Source organism: Tamandua tetradactyla, chromosome 9 (genome assembly GCF_023851605.1).
Source record: "Tamandua tetradactyla isolate mTamTet1 chromosome 9, mTamTet1.pri, whole genome shotgun sequence".
NCBI lineage: Eukaryota > Metazoa > Chordata > Mammalia > Pilosa > Myrmecophagidae > Tamandua > Tamandua tetradactyla.
In genome coordinates, this window is record NC_135335.1 from 30,755,081 (window position 1) to 30,771,311 (window position 16,231).

Consider the following 16,231-nt stretch of genomic DNA (forward strand, 5'->3'; position numbering starts at 1 on the left):
TCCAGTAAAAGATACCTTAATTCAAGGAAGGCCAATGGGTCATGAACCCCTCTGTCAGCTGGGTAGTCACGTGGCTGGCATCTGCTGGTCCGTTGCTCTGGGCTCCATTGCCTTCAGCCTCTGTTCCCTGTGGGGGTTCCTCACTTTGCTTCTCCAGGGCTGGCTTTCATCTCTTGACTTCTCAGAACTTCTCCAGGTTCTGGCTTGCTTAACACCTCATGGCGACATCTGCTGGGCTCCAAGCAACTCCAAACATCTGTGTCTCTGTTCTCCAAGTGTCAGCATCTGTGTCAGCTCTGCTCTGAAGTTTTTGTCAGCTCCATTGCTTCTGACTCTCTCCAGAATGTTTCCTCTTTGAAAGGATTCCAGTAAACTAATCAAAACCCACCTGGAATGGGTGGAGTCACATCTCCATCTAATCAAACTGCTACACCTACCATTGGATGTGTCACATCTCAGTGGAGACAACCCAATCAAATGTTTTTGCCCTACCGTACTGAATAAGGATTAAAAGAAATGGCTGCCGCCACAAGATTGAATCAGGATTAAAACATGTCTTTTCTGGGATACATAACATTTTCAAACCAGCACAATGGATCTAACAGGTAATGGTTTGTTCAACAAAATAACAGCTACAATATATTGGATGATTATTGCTTTGGGATAAATAAAATATATGACAGAAATATCCTGAGAAATAATGATTGTGGTCTCTAGCTTTCCCTGGATTAGTCAATTTCTCACAAGTGAGAAAATGACCAAAAGTGGGGACAAATGGACAATGGCCAGACCATGTACTAAAACAGAACTCTGATCTACAATCTGCAGTAACCAGCTGGGAAACAAAACCACAATCTCTGTGGCAATCAGGCCACACCGTCATGACTTGGCCATTGCTGCCAGCTTCCCTAGTTTTCCCCTTTCTTCCCACTTCACATTTTTCCAAATATTACTTCCAAAACAAATGTTTTATGTCATTCTTCTGACCCTGGTCACCTTCATGACGTGCAAAGTGGTCATGGACATCAAGAGGCAGGAAGGGCCACATGGCAGATGTCATCACCAGGAACCAACCCCCTAAGGTCAAGAACCAATTTGCGCTGCTGTCTTAGTTTACCAGGTCAGCTATGACAAATACCATGCACCATTTGGCTTAAACAATGGCAATTAATTGGCTCACACTTTGGAGGCTAGGAGTCCAACATCAAGGTATCCACAGGCCATGTTTTGACCCAAAGTCTGTAGACCTTGTCAGCACTCCTTGGGGTCTCTTGGGTTGTAGAATGAATTTCTGCCTCCAACACATGGAGCTCTCTTTCTCTTTCTCTTTCTCTGGCCTCTCCTTCCATGTCCAATTTCCTTTGTCATATTGGATTAAGGCCCAACTTCCTTCCATTTGGCTTCACTTTAATAACATACTCAAATATCCAATTTACAGATGGATTTACATAGGACTGGGAGTTAGGACTTGAAAGTGTCTTTTGTGCAGGACATGAGTCAATCACCAACAGCTGCCCTCTCTAATGTTTAGAACTCCTAGCAGCATTAACTTATGAAATCACTAATTCACTCAGGTGTTCATTCAGCAAACATTTCTTGAGCATTGGCTTCACATCAGACCCTTTCTAGAAGCTAGTTCACAAAGGGAGGATCGTACAATCCCAAGTTTTCAGATGAGGAATCTGAAGTTCAGAGCAATTCAGCAGCATGCCCGCAGTCACAGAGCTGGTGAGGGCAGAGCAAGCCCAGGTCTGCTGAGTTCTGATGTCATAGTAGTTTCACCAGCATGCTGCCACCACCGCTGGGGAAAGGCACACAGGATAGGCAAGAAGCCTCAATCCCTTGGTGCCTTAGGGCTCATTTTCCCTGGAAATCTAGTACTCCAGCATAGAGTGTTGCAGAATACTGGTGACTTCACCTTGCTGGGAGAAGCCCGGTGAAAGAATCTCTGCAGGATGTTGGAATGGGGGTGGGGGCACCATGGGGATGGGCCCCTTAGAGAACAAATGCAGGGCTTCTGTGGAATTGCCTATCAAGTGATCCCTTCAAAAATGCAACAGACAATCTTAATTATGTGGACTCGGTCTATGGAAGTGGTGACACCTGGGATGTATTCAGAGCAGCTGTGGGTGTGTCCTGGAGGTAGATGGAGAATGTCAGGTAATTTACGTGATTGCTTCAGGAAATGTTCACATAACGATGGACTCAGCCGTCTGGGGCTCAGGCTGGGTTTCTGTACTGGAGACTCTGTTGGGAAGGATGCTGCTGTGCTGAACAGGGGACACCTCAGTCTGAGGGTTTGGCTGACAGCCACTATCCTGGAGAAACCACAGGTCCCAAACACACGTATGATGCCTTGTGGAGGTGGGGGAACCTTCTGGTAGATCCAGAGCTGTCCGTGCTGGTAAAGTCAGCCCGGATGAGAAGATGAGTGTGTGTGGCCCCCTTTCGACCTACCTGAGAACTAGGGGTTGGTTAAACCTTCGATGTTTAAAATATCATTTGCCTGCTGTTAAGGGCCAAAATAAGTCTGCCTTAAGAGAAATGTGGCAATATGTATTAAGAACTTTGCTTTTGACCTATCCAGCAAGTCCACTTCAGGAATTTTATCCTAAGGAAAAGATAGGAAATGAATATAATATTTTAGCAATGAAGATACTCATTTCAGTGTGATTTTATAATAGGAAAAGAACTGTAAACCATCTAAACCCACGACTTTAGGGAAGCAGTTACATAAACCGTGGTGCCTCTCTAGATGCACCTCCCCAGGATGTATTATTAAAATGATGTTTTACAGGGTATGGGTGGTTCAGTGGTAAAATACTTGCCTTCCATGTGGGAGACCCAGGTGAGCTTCCTGGGGCACGGACCCATCACACAAAGAAGATGTTCATAAGGAAGTATTATGTGTTCAAGGAGCATGAGCTATACAACTTATTCTCAAATGTTCAGAAAATAGCTAAGATGATATATAGATGTTAAATAAGTGAGGATAGCTAGATGATAGGTGATAATAGATGAGAGACAGACCGATGGGTGATGGGAGGATGGGAGGGAGAGAGAGAGAGAGAGACTGACATGGCAAACTAGTAAAATATTAAAATTGGAGGATCTGGGTACCTGGGCAGGGGTACATTGGAGTTCTCTGTATGCGTTTTGTATTATTTCTCCAACTGTCCTGTAAGTTTGAAATTATTTCGAAGCTAAAAATTGAAAAAAATGTTTATGACAAAAATGTAGTGACATGAAAAAAGACACAAAGTTATTTGCGGTTACAATTCTGTTAAAAATGGGTAAGAGTTCTGGCCGCAGAAGAGACACTGCTGAAGTTCCTGCCACATCAGGAATTTCTGGCTCTTGCCTCTTCACCTTATATTTGGGTGTCGTTTATAAATAATCAAATGCAGCAAAAGCCAATGCTATCAAGCTAACGTTTCAAAACTAGGAAAAGAGATGAAAAAGAGAGATTTGACCCTACTCAGTTTCAGGACCATATTATTCAAGGCTTACCTGAAAATGGGACTGATTTGGAAGCAGTAGCAAAGTGTCTTGATGCTTCGGACAAAACCGGATAATTTGCAATATGCAGGAACACTCTTTGCCGTTCTGGGGGCTGATGGAATACAGACCCAGGTGGCAACTGGCAGATGGCATGATGCAGACAGATGTCTGCATGTTCACAGCACAAAGAGACCTAGAGACCACGCAAGCATTTGCTCGGGTTTTTAACAAGTGAATCAGGTGCTACAAATACTCGGAAAAGGTTTTGAAGATGGAGTTAAAAAGCTGCTGCTGTTCTTAAAGGGTTTTTCAGAGTTGAAAAGAAACAAGTTGGCTATGTTGACTAGTGTTCTTCTGGCTAAGAGGACAAAATGCATCCATTCTTAATAGACTTTATAATGAGAATTTGGATAAAGAAGGGGCTTCAGCAGCTTTTACTATAAAGCTCTTTAAATCATGGATAAATGAAAAAGATATTAATACAATTGCTGCAAGTCTTCAGAAAGTCAGCATGGATAACTGGCTGATGGAACTTTTTCCTGCCAATAAGCAAAGCATCAAACATTTCACACTGTATTTTAGTGAGACAGGCTTGAAAGAGCTTACAGAGTTATGTTCGGCATCAGCAACCCACAGGGGCTTGTAAAGAGCTCCAGAAAGAACTTCAAGAACAGATGTCATGTGGTGATCCATTTAAGGATGTCATTTTATATGTCAAGGAGGAGATGGGAAAAATACATCCCAAACCTCGCTGTCACTGGAATAGTCTGGTCTAGTGTAATGAGCACTGTGGAATGGAACAAGAAAGAGAACTTACAGCAAGACAAGCCACGAAGCACTTGCAGCAGATTCAGGGTGAGGCAGAGCTGACTCTGTAACTGAAGATTCAGGAGTCCTGCCATGGCAACATTTATTTCACAAAAGCCTTCCAGAAAATAGTGGTGCCCATTAGTAACGCTGCAGTCCTGAGTGAAGAGCCTGTTCTGAAGAGGTATAAAAATGCACATGTTGCAAAGGGGGAAAGTGTCTTCCTTGAGCAAATGAAAAAAATTGCAGTGGCTCAAAAATGCTGGGAAGGATCTGACTCTGAAGCTGAAAAAACTGACTGAATTTTGAAACTATGCCCTTAGTAAAGCAAGCAGGAGTTGTAGATAAAATACATCTCATGTGTCCTGGTTTTTATAGCTTCCTACCTCCCTATATTAAGCATGATGTAGGGTTTCCGTGGCAAATTTTATTTTGACTGTTATTTTAACTGAAAATGTTAAATGTTTATGTTAATAAAAAAATTTAACTTTTTTTAGGTATAGCTTTTAAAACCATGTTTTAAGTAGCTACAAGAGCTATAAATTTGAATCAAATGTAGCATTCTCTTTTCAGTTATTTTTTACCTCCTGTTTTTTCTATTGTAATCATGTAATTTAAGGCCTTCCACAGTGTTCTAGTTTGCTAGCTGCCGGAATGCAACACACCAGAGATGGATTGGCTTTTAATAAAAGGGGATTTATTTTGTTAGTTCGTCAGAGGAAAGGCAGCTAACTTTCCACTGAGGTTCTTTCTTACGTGGAAGGCACAGGATGGTCTCTGCTGGTCTTCTCTCCAGGCCCCTGGGTTCCAACAGCTTTCCCCGGGGTGACTTCTTTCTGCATCTCCAAAGGCCTGGGCTGAGCTGCAAGTGCACAGATGAGGAATGCCGAGCTGCTTAGGCTGTGCTACATTGCATTCTCTCATTTAAGCACCAGCCAATTAAGTCAAACGTCACTCATTGCAGCAGACACACCTCCTAGCCGACTGCTGATGTAATTAGCAACAGATGAGGTTCAGGTACCATTGGCTTATGTCCGCAGCAACAAGACTAGGTATGCTCACCTGGCCAAGTTGGCAACTGAATCTAACTAACACATACAGTGAGTGGTTTACTTTATTTCCTGGGTTTTCTAAAGTGTTCAAGACATGATTTGGTTCAAAACATTTTGTTATAAAAATTTTGTTTGTATTTGTTATGAAGAGCGCAGTGAAGTGAAAATAATACATTCCCACCTGGTCATACTGAACTGGCTTCATTCTCTTAACATATCCCAAGTGATTCCATCATTGGACTGTTAACTCCCTAGTTGCCATTTTTTAATTACGTTGAGCCAAACGTTACTTCTGTATGATTGATCCACTTATTTTAATGGCTGCCGTTAATTTTTATCTTTCTTTTCTTGCTGCTACTCATCTATGTATGTTGTCACTAGAAAACAAAATGTGTGGCCACATTTTTGGTGGAAAGATTTCATGTTAAAAGTGAACATTTTGAGGATTTTCTGATTAGCCTGGAGTAATGCCACCAGAGACCGAGTAGAAATTACCCCTTTCTAAGACACAATCTAATGAGCCAAGAATTTAGTCTTTAAAAATTCATCTTGAGGGAACATTTTAGTCTATAAGCTGCCGAAAATGTGCTTTATCTGAAACAGAATGGCTTTTAAAAAGGGGAATGTATTGAGTTGCAAGTTTACAATTCTAAGCCTCTAAAAGTGCCCAAATTAAGGCATCCAGCAAAAGATACCTTGGTTCAAGAAGGCCGATGATGTTCAGGGTTTCTCTCTCAGCTGGGAAGGCACATGGTGACATCTGCTCGCTTTCTCTCCTCATTTCATAAGGCTTTCAATGACTTCCCAGGGCTCTGTCTGTTTTGTTGGCTCCGTCGGTTCTGGTAGCTGTTAGCTTTTTCCGAAATGGTTCTGTCTTAAAGGGGTCCAGTAAATAACCCCACACTGAATGGGTGGAGACACATCTCCATGGAAACCATCTAATCAAAAGTTACCACCCACAACAGGGTGGGTCACATCTCCATGGAAACAATCAAAAAAGATTCCACCCAGCACTAGTGAATGAGGATTAAAGGACATGACTTTTCTGGGGTAAATAATGGCTTCAAACTGGCACAGGAATAACGTGTAATATAAATTAAAATAAAGATACAGTAGCTATATGAAAGAGATCATTATTATACTTGATAATATGTGAATGGGGTGAATTTGTTTAATGAATAACTTTGATAAAGTTTTTGTGCACAGGCAAAATGTTATTCCCTAGATTTCTACATAGTAATCTGCCTTTACTTTGTACTTTATACTCCTCAAAAGGCTTTGTAAAAATAAGTAAAGAACAGCCAATCCAATTACAAAATGGGAAAAAGACTTGAACAGACACTTCTCAGAAGAGGAAATACAAATGGCCAAAAGGCACATAAAGAGATGCTCAATGTCCCTGGCCATTAGAGAAATGCAAATCAAAACCACAATAAGATATCATCTCACACCCACCAGAATGGCCATTATCAACAAAACGGAAAATGACAAGTGCTGGAGAGGATGTGGAGAAAAAGGCACACTTATCCACTGTTGGTGGGAATGTCAAATGGTGCAACCACTGTGGAAGGCAGTTTGGCGGTTCCTCAAAAAGCTGAATATAGAATTGCCATATGACCCAGAAATACCATTGCTAGGTATCTACTCAGAGGACATAAGGGCAAAGACACAAATGGACATTTGCACACCAATGTTTATAGCAGCGTTATTTACAATTGCAAAGAGATGGAAACAGCCAAAATGTCCATCAACAGAGGAGTGGCTAAACAAACTGTGGTATATACATATGATGGAATATTATGCAGCTTTAAGACAGAATAAACTTCTGAAGTATGTAACAACATGGATGGACCTTGAGAACATTATGCTGAGTGAGACTAGCTAAAAACTAAAGGACAAATACTGTATGGTCTCATTGATATGAGCTGACATTAGTGAATAAACTTAGAATATTTTGTTCATAACAGAGACCATCAGGAGATAGAAAAAAGGTAAGATATTGGGTAATTGGAGCTGAAGGGATACAGACTGTGCAACAGGACTGGATACAAAAACTCAGAAATGGACAGCACAATACTACCTAACTATCATACAATTATGTTAAAACACTGAATGAAGCTGCATGTGAGAATGATAGAGGGAGGAGGGCTGGGGACATAAATGAAATCAGAAAGAAAGATAGATGTTAAAGATTGAGATGGTGTAATCTAGGAATGCCTAGAGTGTATAATAATAGTGAAATGTACAAGGTACAATTTTAAAAATGTTTTTGCATGAGGAAGAACAAAGGAATGTCATTATTGCAGGGTGCTGAAAATAGATGATAATTAATACTTTAAAATGTCACCTTATGTGTGAGACTAAAGCAAAAAATGTTTATTCGTTACAAAATTTATATTTTGACTAGTGCATTTCCTAATATAACTTATGTAGATAGTTTGATTGAATGCCATAAGTACTTGGAATCTCAGGTAGGACATGAGATTTTGCTGGTTTGTCCAGAGTGATGCCCCGATGAATCCCAGAGTGATTCGATCAGTAAGTGGAAAAGTATCTGCAAAGCCCCCTTCGGGGAGTGGTGAGAACAGGGAGAAATTCAACTTCCGCAAGTTGGATTCTTGATATTCTCACAAGCAGTGTGGACAACCAAAGCTATAGGCAGAGCCCCCAGTCTTGGGGTTTGTTCATATGAAACTTAACCCCGCAAAGGATAGGTCAAGTCTAGTTAAAATTTAGGCCTAAGAGTCACCCCCAAGAGAGCCTTTTTTGTTGCTCAGATGTGGCCTCTCTCTCCAGCCAACACAATGAGCAGTCTCACCACCCTACCCCTCTCTACGTGGGACATGATTCCCAGGGGTGTGGACCTTCCTGGCAATGTGGGACAGAGATCTTGGAATGAACGGAGACTCAGCCTCAAGGGATTGAGAAAAACCCTAGAATGAGCTGAGATTTAGCATCAAGGGATTGAGAAAACCTTCTCCACCAAAAGGGGGAAGAGGGAAATGAGACAAAGTGTCAATGGCTGAGAGATTCCAAACAGAGTCGAGAGGTTATCCTGGAGGTTATTCTTACGCATGAAGTAGATATCACCTTGTTATTCAAGATGTGATGGAGAGGCTTGAGGGAATTGCCTGAAAATGTAGAACTGTGTTCCAGTAGCCATGTTTCTTGAGGATGATTGAATAATGATACAGCTGTCACAATGTGACTGTGTGATTGTGAAAACCTTGTGTCTGATGCTCCTTTTATCTACCTTGTCAACAAAGGAGTAGAACATATGGAATAAAAATAAATAATAGGGGGAACAAATGCTAAAATAAATTTAGTTTAAATGCTAGTGATCAATGAAAGCAAGGGGTAAGGGGTATGGTAGGTATAATCTTTTTTTTTTTTCTTTCCTGTGTTCGTTTTATTTCTTTTTCTATTGTCTTTTTATTTCTTTTTCTGAATTAATGTAAATGTTCTAAGAAATGATGAATATGCAACTAAGTGATGATATTGTGAATTACTGATTATGTATGTTGTTTTATTTTGATTCTGTATTTTTTTAATTAATAAATAAATTTTTTAAAAAATAAATAAATAAGTAAAGAGATCGCTTCCGGGAAGATGGCTGACTAGAGCAGCCGGAGATTAGTCCGGCTCCATGGAAAAGTTAGAGGAGGGACAGAAGGGCGACTGAGGCAGCAATTTGGGAGTGCTGCAGACCTGGGAGAGCCTTCTGCACCACATGTGGCAGCCCTGGTTGCAGAAGCCAAGGAACTGAGAGGCAGAAAGCTGGAACCTGGCATGGAGGGGTAGAGCCATGAAGCCCACAAGAGTGCACAGATGGGAACACGAGACTAGGAAGTAAGTCAGGCAGTGTTCCTTGGGTGCGCTACCCTCACCAGTACAGCCCCGTGACCAGCGACTCATCCCACATCCCACATACTGAACCCCATCACCCGCTCCCATTCCCCGCGGTCCAGGTGCCCCCACCCACCAGCCCCCAGTGCATGTACCTGCCCGCAACCCCAACCCAGGTGCAACCCAACCCACCTCTCCTGCACCCCTCCGTGCACTACCTCCCCCTCCCTGTTCCCTGCAGGCTGTTGCCAGCACATAAAGGCTGCAGACACTGACCTCCACACCTAGGCTACCCCTGCCCATGTGTCACACAGCCTCACCCCGCCCTCCCTGAGCTCAGCGCATCCATTTACAGCACTCCCAGGCCCACACATACACACAGGCCCCCAATCAAGTCATTCAGCTCTGGGAGCTGCACTTTACAGCAGTCCTAGACCCGTACATGTGCACAGCCCTCAGCCTCACTTCCCAGCTCTGAGAATGTGCTGGCCTGTGCAGGCTGCTCACATCTGCCCCCAATCCACAAAGGCGTAACACTGACCTGCTGCCACACCTCTACATATGTGCACCAAGGGCCCCGTGCCTTAGACCAGCGCACACAAGGGTTACAGCCCCCAGACCAGTGCACCCACACAGCCACATCCTCCCTGGCTGCTGGGCACCCACATTCACAAGCGCCAGCATAACTGCCCCAATCTGCGCCTATACCTGCCCTGAAACAAATCATCGCACAGAGTGCCCCACCCCGTGCCCTACTCCCTGCTGTACAACCATCCTACAAACATAAGACCTAAGACTACTTAAAGAAATCAACTCCCAAAGTAAATCAATCAAGATATTTACATGTCACAAAGAGAGCAGATCACTAAGCATAGCACAATGCAGACAAATATACTCTGGTCTAATGACCACATTAAAATACCTGAGAAGACACAGACATTGGACAACTAATGAAAGATGTTCAGACAACTCTACCTAAAATAAATGGGATAGCATACAATATAAAGGAGATCAAGAAGACAGTAGAAGAGCACAAAGAGAAATTTGAAAGAATAAATAGAAAAATAGTGGAAATCACAGAGATTAAAGACTCTACTGACCAAATAAAAAACAAACTAGAGACACACAACACCAGATTAGAAGAGACAGAAGAAAGAATAAGTGATATAAGTGACAGGATAATTGACTTCAAAGAATCAAAATAGTGAACTGCAAAGAAGATGGAAAAAATGAATGGGAACTCACGGAAATGAGTCTAAACCAAGTGCACAAATATAAGAATGATTGGTGTCCAGAAGAAGAGAGGAGTAAGGGGCTAGGAAGAGTAGTTGAGGATATAATGGGGGGAAACTTCCCACCCCTCATAAAGGACATAAATATACAAGTCAAAGAAGCCCAAAGAACTCCAAACAGAATAAATCCAAATAGGCCATCCCCGAGGCACAAAATCAGCAGTCTGTCAAATGTTGAAGAGAAGCACATCCTTTGTCCTTTTCATCCATGTTCTTCAATTGGCTTCCATGGATTGTCAAGTAAAACTGCACAGGATGCAGTACATGTCAGTTTTCTGCATAACATCATTGAATCTACTTATGAAGTTTCATAAGAAAATCCTGAAAATGACAGAAGAAAAATAATCTACTACATACAAGGGAAATCAAATAAGACCGAGTTCAGACTACTCAACTAGCACCCTGGAGGTGAGAAGGTATGGTGCATTCAAGATCCTGAAAGAGAAAGACTTCTAGCCTAGAATTCTGTACCCAGCCAAACTGTCCTTTAAAATTGAGGGAGAGATTAAAGTTTTCACAGTCAAAGAAGTCCTGAAAGAATTTGTCAAAAAGAGGCCAGCCCCTACAAGAAATACTAAAAGGAGTTCTGCCAGCTGAAAAAAAAAGACAGGATAGGTAGGTCTGGAGAAGGGCACTGAATTGAAGAGTACCACTAAGGGTAAGTTAAAGAATACAAAGAGAAAGAGGGAAAAGAATATATAGATCTAACGAATAAAATTAAAAAATAAGATGGTAGAATCAAGAAATGCCTTTTCAGTAATAACTTTGAATGTTAATGGACTAAACTTACCAATTAAAAGATGCAGACTGGCAGAATGGATTAAGAATCATAATCCAGCTATATGTTGTTTATAAGAGACTCATCTTAGACACAAGGATACAAATAGATTGAAAGTGGAAGGATGGAAAAAGATCTTCCACACAAGTTGTAACCAAAAGAAAGCAAGAGTAGCTATACTAATATAGGACAAAATAGACTTTAAATGTAAAGACATTATAAGACTACTTGGTATATACCCAGAAGAACTGAAAGCAACGACACAAACAATCATTTGCACACTTATGTTCATAGCAGCATTATTCACAATCGCCAAATATGAAAACAAACCAAACGCCCATCAACAGACGAGTAAATCAACAAAATGTGGTATATACATATGATGGAATATTATGCAGCAGTAAGACAAAATGATGTTCTGAAGCACATGGCAAGATAAATGAGCCTTGAGGACATAATGCTGAGCAAAATTAGTGAGACCCAAAAGGATAGATACTGTATGATTCTACTTTTATGACCAGCATAAAGGTATAATCAGAAGCTTATAATACAGAATACAGGGGACTTAGAGATACATAGAGCTAGAGATGGGGAACTGTTAGTAATGAGGTTGAACTCCAATGTAAAGGAATAGATAGGAGCGAAGGTGATTCTCTAGTGGATCTAGAAGTAATATTACCATATTGAAGATGAAAAAGATTGAAAGGGGTTGTATAGACCTATGTATCCCACTGACTCACTAGAAATGAGTTCTTGTAAGAATTACTTCAAAGATATGACTCTTGTATAAAGAGTGTTTAAGTCCAGGGTACAAGGGGAAAACTGCTATTGCATGCTGTGAGCTATGTTCAAAAGGAAACCGCGAGCACTACCACAGCAACAGCAGAGGTAAATAATGGGGTGAGGGACAAGAGTTAAGAGGAGGTTTAGATTTCCTATTTGGTGAGGGCGTGTTATTGGTTTTCTGTCTCTTGGGAACAATGAAATTATCTAAAATGAGAATGTTGATGGGTTGTGGACTTTGGGCCCTCTGCATGATGTCCGATGAATGCAGGTGGCTGAAGGATGCACTGATGGAGAAGTAGAATGGCAAACGACGGTACGAAAGTTGTGCTGCTACAAAAACGAACATTGTTATGGGGCATGAAACAATGTGAATGAACATGTGGGACATTTGGTGAGACAAATAAGCCAGAAACAAAAAAACCAATAATGGTATGGTCACCTTTAGAAAATGTTTATAAGAACACAAGGCCTTAGATTGTAAGCTTTTAGAGCAGACACATTAAGTCCGGAGTGGTGATTATTATTTCAGGATTTTGAGAGGCTGTTTTATATATATAACCTGATATTTAGAAATAAGAATGAAGCTGAACAGGTTGGGGGAAAGTAATTCAGAACAAAGGGGTAAGGAAGACAGTGTCTATATTTTAGAACCACACACACTCTTTGAAAGCAATGGAAGAAAGGTTTATTTTATCTGGAACTGAAATTTTCTGTAGTGCATAATCCAATACAACCTATCTGTATAGCTCATTTGAACAACAGAAACACAGGGTGCACAGAATAAGAAAGAGGTCCTTTAATATTGTATAGATTATTGTAATGCCTGGAAACATCCTAGAGTATATTAACCAGATAATCAAAAATTCCCCTGAGGGAGGGGAGAAAGACTATGAAACTATTAAACCTTGCAATCAGGAAATCCCTGATACTGTGTTAAACTTTAGGGTCACTCAAATCAATAGGCCATGCCCCCGATTATGAGGCTTATTCTTGTGAAGCTTATGTAGGTAACATAGAAGCTTAGATTACCTATAGGCATGCCTAAGAGGTACTTCTGAAGGACCTCTGTTGTTGCTCAGATGTGGCCTCAGTCTCTCTAAGCTCAACTGTGCAAGTGAAATCATTGCCCTCCCCCCCACATGGGACATGACATCCAGGGGTGAAAGTCTCCCTGGTGACGTGGAAGAGGATTCCCAAGGATGAATCCAGACCTAGCACCCTGGGATCAACAATTACATCCTAACCAAAAGGGGGGAAAGAAGTGTAATTAATAAAGTATCAGTGGCAGAGAGAGTTCAAATAGAATCAAGAGGCTACTCTGGAGGTTGTTCTTATGCAGGCTTCAGGTAGACCTTGTTACCTGTCATAACCTGCCAACCAGGACCATTCCAGCCATTCCTAAAGAACACCTAGGGCAATTTATAAGATTCCACAAGGGCTCCAGGCATTTTAGTAACTTTCCAGAAACAAACAACCCCCAGATGGGTCCCTGGTCAGATAAGTCCTGAAACCTAACCCAGCCTCTCTGGAACATCAGATAGTTATATCTCCCTACCCCATATTAGTGACAGACCCTTCCAAAATCAAACATTTAGAATTGCCATAGCCCAAACAACCCCAATGAGTGGTATGAAAAGATTAAAGGTGATGATGGAATTATACATAGTAAATAGGACTTAACAAATGAATATGAATGCTGAATCATTAAATTGATATCTCTTCTAGTCTCCAGTATTTTAGAGCAGCTAGAAGTAAAAACCTAAAATTGTGAAATTGTAACCCATGTCAGTCTGAAATATGTTCTACAACTAATTGTGGTGCTATGCTTGGAAATTCATAGTTTTTTTGTATATATGTTATTGTTCACAAAAAAAGAAGGAAAAAAAGTCGATTGTGATGATTAAGTTTTTAAGCCCTCTAGCCTCCTATATTCTGGAACAACCAGAAGGAAAAATATGAGAGGATCATATGGTAGTCCATGACAAACTTTGGGATCTATCCTGTAACCACTTTTTGAAGAGTGCTTTGAAAACTATTGCTTTTTTATTTATTTTCTTTATATATATGTTATACTATACAATAAAAAAAAAGTTTAATAAATAAAGAGGGCAGTGCGATGGTGGCTCAGTGGCAGAATTCTCGCGTGTCATGCTGGAGAACCAGGTTCAATTCCCAGTGCCTGCCCATGCACAAAAAAAAAAAGAAGAAGAAGAAGAAAGAAAGGAAGTCCATCCTTACACCTAAAATAAAAAAAGAGAGAGAGCGAGAAGACAAAGGAAACAGACCAACCTATTAAACATGGTTCTTTCTAGATGGTGGATTAGAGGGACGTTTTAGTCACTTGTTTTTACTTTTATGAATCTTCTAATATTCTTTAATGCCCCTGAGTTATTTTTATAAGAAGAAAAAAATTAAAAAGCTTTATTTGCAAATTTCTGAGACCTTCTCATCTTTCTGAAGAGATGAGCCCAGCCTTGTAACTATCTCCCAACCCACATCTCCTGGGCCTCACTAATTGGCCTGGAAATGGCTGCCTAATCCAAGCTGTGCCACATAAGGTCTGAACACAGTAAGTTGATAGAAATTATAAACGGAACCAAACAACTTTGGGAGCTGCAAAGTCAATAATTGAGGGATTACTAGAGGGGTTCAATGGCAGATTTGAACAGACAGAAAAATGAATCAGCAAACTTGAAGAAAAGATACTGAAATTGAACAAAAAAAATGAAGAAAAATGAACAGAGCCTATGGGACACCATCAAGTACCTCGACACATATAACATTGGAGTCCCAGAAGGACAAGAGAGAGAGAAAGGGGCAGAAAAAGTATTTCAACAAATAATAACGGAGAAAAAAAATTTCCCAAATATGATGAACGACATGAATATGCATCCAGGAAGTTGAACAAACTTCAAGCAGAAGTGACTCTAAGAGAGCTCCACCAAGACATATTATAGTGAAATTGTCAAATCCAAAGACAGAGAATTTTGAAAGCAGCAAGAGAAAACTGGCTTTTTATATACAAGGGTCTCCAATAAGATAAGCAGCAGATTTCTCATGAGAACCATAGAGGGAGAAGACAGTGAGATGACATATTTAAAGTCCTTAAAGAAAAAAACATCAACCAAATATCCAGCAAAATAATCCTTCAAAATGAAGGAGAAATTAAGACATTTACAGAGAAACAAAAGCTGAAAGAGTTCATTGCCCAAAGGCCTGCCCTACAAAGAAATGCTAAAGGGAGTCCATGCTAAAAGAAAAAGACAGTAGACTGTAACTCAAAGCCATAAGAAAAAATAAAGAACTTTGGTAAAGATAACTATATAGGTAAATACAAAATCCTGTATTACTGTACTTTGTGTTTATAACTGCTTATTTCCCCCTACATGAATTGGCAAGCAGGTGTGCAAAACAATAAATTAAGTCTATGTTAATGGACATACAATATACAAACATGTAATCTAAGACAGTAACAGTATAAAGGGGGAGGGACAGATATACAGGATACAGAGTTTGTATGTTACTGAACTAGATTGATAGTAATTGAACTAGGTTCTTATTAGTTTAAGATGTAATTGTAAATACAAAGGTGGCCACTAAAAATTAACTAACTATAGAGAAAAAACACAGAAGAAAGCAAGGACTCACACAGATATTTGTACACCATTGTTCAGTGAACCACTGTTTACAATAGCCAAAAGGTGGCAGCAGCCCAAACATCCATTGCCATTTGAATGGATAAACAAATGTAGTATATCCATATAATTGAATATTATTCAATTGTAAAAAAAAAAATGTAGTGGCACATGCTACAACATGGATGAGTCTTTAAGACATAATTTTAAACAAAATAAGCTAGGCACAAAAGGAAAAATATTGTATTATTTATCTTATACAAAATACTTAGAATAAGCAGATTCATATAGAAAGAAAGCGGAATGGTGAATACAAGAGATGAGGGAAGAGGGAAGAGGGAAATTGGGAGTTATTGCTTAATAGGTATGAGGTTCAGTTTGGGATGGCAAAAATAATCTGGAAATAGAAAGTGGTAAACTTTACACAATAACCTCAGTGTACTTAATGTCACAGAATTGTCTGCTTTCAAATAGTTAAAATTATGTTTATGCTATGTATATTTTACAGTTAAAAATTTTTTAAATCTCACTATC

At 40.3% G+C, this 16,231-nt stretch overlaps 1 pseudogene; it reads left to right on the forward strand.

Moving 5' to 3' along the window:
* The first annotated feature begins 1,557 nt into the window (after positions 1 to 1,557).
* LOC143646021 (eIF5-mimic protein 2 pseudogene) lies at positions 1,558 to 4,722 on the forward strand (annotated as a pseudogene).
* The last annotated feature ends 11,509 nt before the right edge of the window (positions 4,723 to 16,231 follow it).